Raw genomic sequence first — 6,000 nt, 5'->3', positions numbered from 1 at the left:
ACTGAGTAACAGGCTTCACTGATGCTCAGCCAGATTTCATGGTTGAACATAACTATAAACTCAATATGGTCTCTGTAGAACGAACATTCACAAAAAATAATTATTCGTTTGAACTCACATATTTGATCACCGACTTACGGTTTCGATCACTCTTCAAATAATAAAAGTTCACGGAGTTACAAAGGAGAGTATAACGCAGGATTTTGCAGAAATAATCTAAAAATCTTTTTTAAACTGAATGAATAAGCTATATAATATGTTAATGTTCCCCATGGTAAAAGCTGATATATTTCACTAAACTTGCTTTTATACTGCTATGTTATCGTTGCTAACATGATTACCTCTAATGCCCATGTAAATATATTTGCTAACACCCATACATATCCCATGGAGTGACCTGCTCCATCATTGAAGTGTTACTTTTATAGAGATGAAGTTCGTACAAAAGATCAAGTCTATATGTCTAATAGTTATTGAGATATTTATTTATTTTATTTCCAATGGTAACCCATTTTTACAATTGATTATATTATGGTAGAGATAGCATGCTTAAACAAAACATAATAATATAAAAGTAATTAACAATGTTTTCATAAATAACAAAGATACTAATAATAACATGAGTAGGGTAACAATATAAAACTATAGACGGTAACAAGTAACATAATAAAGTATGAAGTAGGATAAAAGTATATCAACAGTGAAATTACGATATGAGAACTGAACATATTAAAGAAAAATCAAAAAGTCAAGCTTCACAACAGTAGTAATAAATAACAAATGGCAATAAACAAATATATTAAGTACAAGAACAGAGAAAAACGCAGAACAACAAGAACTGTTAAATAAAGCTATAGGAGTATTCACATTATGTCTGTGGTGGAAAGATCATTTGTCTTAGGCACTTCTTGAAGGCAGCCGGAGTGGTGCTGAAGAAGTCCACCTCACCGGAGACTTCGTTACACCCCCTCCCCAGACGAGGAATACAACTGTGATGCTTGTAGAGTGTGGGCATGGCTCTCCTATAGAAGATGTCCTGAAAGCGAGTGTTTCCTGGAAGCCGAAATTCCAGTAGTGAAGTAGCTGAGGACAGTCAATTACCCCGTTCACCAGTTTGTGCAGTAACGAGAGGTCAGCCAATTTTCTTCTCGCCCGCAAGGAAGGGAGGCCAAAATCCTTTCTCAAGCTCTCAACCGGAACGTCCAGATATGAATAGCCAACCGAAATCCCATCAATCTTATGAAATTAGTGGACAGGTAGACAGAAGGGCAAACGGAAAGAAATTAAAACTTTCAAGTCTTGAAAGTAATAGGCTTCGTTAACGTTCGTTATTATACAATGATATCACCTTATTGATTTGTGAGAATAAAGTTCCAGTATAGTTAATAAAAACCAAAATTAATTAATAACGCAAGTTAAGTATTTCTGCTCTATTATTATGATTGCGTTGTGTTTGACGCATGACTTTGACTCTACACGGCTCTGCTGACAACAACATCCTGCCTTATATTGGTAACACATTAATTTTTTCTGTCATATATCAATGCCTTTCACACCTGGAAACCGTCCTTGTTGTATTACATCACACCTTTCTACATATTTTTACCAAAGCTACAAATAGTACATTAGAATTTATTACCAACACTTCTATATAGTTATTATTAGTGAAAAGTAACTTTTATAAAACCCAAAATAAAGTAGGATACTAGTTCTGGAACTAATAATCCACTTTAATGTATAAAGTACGCAAAAACGTGGTTCAGACGCAAAATTTTTCATTTGTTTCTAAAAGTGGAAAGAATACGTGGATGTGGTATAGATTAATGCTCTTTATAATGAACCGTAGGATGATACAGCAACTGTTTTTATTATCAAGTTATGCATTTAGCTGATCGTCACTAATACAGTGACACGTATTTTCTCCATCTGATGGTATAACTGTTTAAAATGTAATAATTAAATGAATCATACCTAAATAATAATACACTTATCGGTAGTTCATATTTATTATGTTATGTAAATAATAAAAAATTAAGTTATTAATCCTTGTTTTTATTATTTCTATTTTATGCCCGAAAAAGTTTCGATGTAGAACATTATCGTGTCAGGTTATAGAAAGATATACTGTAGAATATTTATTTCCTAATATTATCAAAACAAAAAGACTGCGAATTAGTTTAGGTATGGTTGGACAACCGAGGTAGAATACGGTTTTCAATGCTTGTGTGTATTCATCTTCTTGTATGTTTTATTAAAACTCTACTTCAACTGCATTGGAGATTTTTAGAGCAAAAGAATATCCTTGATCTACCTACTACTGACTTCGATGTTTGACACTAAAACCGGTCACGGCTATTACAATATTAAGATAACAACAAAACAAGGATTGGTAGATTAAGTTATCTTTTGTATCATATTATCCATCAACCCCTTAAAACTATATTTGGTATCAGATTTTAAACTTGTTTTTTCCATCGTCAAGCTGTAAACCCTAAACTTGTGAAGTTATGGATATTTTAATTACATACTGCTTACATCGCGTTTCAAAATTTTTATAATTGAATAAACTCTTGTTGATTTTTAATCTTACTATTTAAATAATAGGAAATGAAAATCTCTTTGGCTGCTTTAGAGGGAAAATGTTTAGTAAACAAACCCTTTTAATATAAATTTAATGTAATGGATGAGTAGTTTGAAACCTGTGATACTGCAAAAAAGCCTTGATACTTCAAACAGATGTTGTTTGTTACAACACAGTATACATTTATTACCTACTATAATGCGCAAATTATAGACCTTATCAAGAGGTTAGGCAATCACAGATTATAGTTCTCAATGTAATTAAAATTTTTAATCGTGTAAAGATGGTTTATGTTCAAAGGGAGGCCAGCGTTGCAGTTCAAATACTAAAACAACACACTTCAACATTAGAAAGCTCCTGGACTAAGGTAAGGAAAACAAGACTGTGTGTTTGTCCATTTGTTATTGTGCTCATGCGGTAATTTTCAAACAAACATAACTATAGCTTGGCACTCATACACAAATATTCTCATTCCAATAGAATACAGTGAACTATGTTTGTAACAGTGGATATATGAATAAAGTTTAAAGAAATAAATGTATCGATAAATGTTTAAAATATCAACTAACGTTTAAAATCTGTTAAATTAGTGTTCAAAAAGAATAACAGCCTAGTAACCAAGGATAAATTTCCACTTCATGAGTACATAAACTGGTTTTTCTTGAAGTCGGTGAAGGAATTTAAAAAAATGTCATATATTTTTAATGACACTATTTAGAGTGGAGGTTTAAATGTTAGGGTATCAAATGGTTAGAAGACAATGTTTCCTGAGATTAAATTTTCTACTATTATACACTTAATAAAACCAGCAGACACATAAGTATAGTTATATCACCGTCAGGTAACTACATAAAGAGGCAGAACAGTGATAATTTACGTGTCTGTATATGGTTAGCTAAAGCCAATTTAATATTTCTTTGCGTGTGTAACGCTTGGTTATGAGGGTGCCTAACTATAAAACTATTACATAACAAAGAATTTTGATATCATCCTATTCTGACCTTAACGAAAAATACCAAGGTTTGTGATTAAAATCTTTCTTAGGAAAAATAACCTGTTAATTCGGAAGTAGATTACTAGCCTGGAAGTAGAATTTTTTCATCGAAATTGGTTTTGTGATGATTATTTCATATTTCTTACCCATTTTTAAGTACAAATGATAGTAACCGAGTAATGACAATGTTTCAGGAATTTTATCGCCTGTTGTAGTAATAGGTATAAAAATATAATCATGTTATGCAACGCTAATACCCCCTCCCTTTTAAAGCGCTTAGGCCTCAAACACCCAGGCGCTTTCCACCCTGTTCTCTCAGCTTTACTGGCTGTATTGTACATTCTGGTATGTTTTATATGCATTTATAAGGTTATAGGTATTTATTGAGTTCACTAAAATACAAAAAATTTACTTACATTTTTACAAAATGTTATTCAATATTTGTCTCTCAAATAGTGAATAAGTAAAATTTTCCAGTAATTATGCATTTTTATATTGTCTCGTGAATATGGTTACAATTGTAATTGTTTAACATTGCCACTTTATAAAGTCACTGTATATATTTATTTCGTGAGGCAAGAAGTTTGGAATCCTCTTTTTACTTCCACATAAAAGATACTTTCTGCTTCTTAAGGTGTCACAAATTATCATGGTTAATTGTGGGAGAGAGAATCGTGTACCAAAACCCCATCTGACAGAATTTATTGGGAGATAATTTGGATAAATATATTAAAACACTTCCTTCTTTAATCTACCACTAATGTAGCGGCTGCACGTAAAGTAGCTATGTACTGCATTATCCCTTCCTAAGTCATCTTTATCGATCTGTGCAGTGTAGTTACTTTAAATTTCTAATCCTTCAACTAGTTCTATGCTACGAACTTCAGATATCGAATCTGTTAAACTTTTATATGAGATTAACTTGAAATATCGAATGTTTCAATCTATTTATGCAGTAAACATGAAATATCGAATAAGTATATATCCGTTCTATTCCGTCGACCTTAAATTTCGAATCTTTCGAACCGTTCAATCAGTGAACTTTAAATATCGTACGATTAAACCCGTTATATGTAGTAAACGTGAAATATCGAATCAGCATAACCATTTCACGTAGTGGACTTGATGTACTGATTCTTTCAACGTCTTGTATGCAAAGAACATAAAATATCGAATCTATCAACCACGGTTGATAGCTACAAATTCTTTATATTTAATATATCTTCCACGGAGCAAAATAATCCAAGAGACCAATAAAACTTCTAATAATATAAATGTTTAAGTTAAATCAACCTCTTATAGTCACTCTAACAATCCATTCAACATCAAAATACGGTGTTGTTTGACGTTTCGGCCAATTTGGAAAGTTGGGCAAGTATTTTAGTCTAATTAAGAACTGTTAACAGGAATTCCAACAGATTCATTTAAATTGATCGGCGAACATCAATACAACCGCAACCATGACTTGGCCCGCTCTAGAGAGGTTGGTCCACGCACATTTTTTTGTTGTACTTCGGTTGATGTAGCCTGTGGTGGGTAATTATTATACAATTAGGTGAAGATTCCTATATATATATATATATATATATATTATATATATATATATATATATATATATATATTGTAGAGGACATGAGGTAAAAGACAACTTGCAAGCAGCATTAAATTGAATTCAACTTGAGCAGAAGTCAGAGTTAACACCTTACTTTACGACTTTATCAATTACAACTTGTTGAATTTGTGCAACTGGGTGTTGATTTTATAATATACATTTACCTTTTTTGTTTTCCTTCTTTCTAATTTCAGGTTATTGGTAGTTGTAAAATTAGCAACAGGTCCAAAATTCTACTAATATATTTCCATGGTAATCCTAAAGGTAAATTAGCCGTGAAACAAGTTATTAATCGTTAAAATGTCATGTTGTTTGCGTTCAGTACGAACTAAGTTCTTTTAATGCTAAAGTTCATATGTAACTTCTACACTATTGCTCGAAACTTTAAATAGTTGATATTCAGCCTTCCAGTAACAAAATTAGTATATTTAGCTATAAATGGCTATGCTGATAGGTTTATTGCGATTCTTACTGATGGAAAATCACGTATAGTAGCAGGAAAATAAGAGAATAATTTAATATATCGTTGAATATTTTATGCATTTTAATCACAAACTTATAATTAAAATATTTTCTATAGGTAATATAACTAATTAAAACTTCAGATATCAGTAGATGAAACTTTTAAACTACTTACGAAACTTTGTAAAAATTACTAGCTCATTAATAGTTTTCTTATGTGGTGTATTAGTTAAAGTTTTGTAACGTAACAAGTTTTGTCATGTTTAATAACCTTAATTGAATATTTTAAAACGGAATTAAAAATCGATTATCGTTTTATTGTTAAGTGGAAATTAGTTATTATATCCAAGT

This window comes from Homalodisca vitripennis, chromosome X (genome assembly GCF_021130785.1).
Source record: "Homalodisca vitripennis isolate AUS2020 chromosome X, UT_GWSS_2.1, whole genome shotgun sequence".
Taxonomy (NCBI): Eukaryota; Metazoa; Arthropoda; class Insecta; order Hemiptera; family Cicadellidae; genus Homalodisca; species Homalodisca vitripennis.
Note: the sequence above shows the minus strand (reverse complement) of the source record.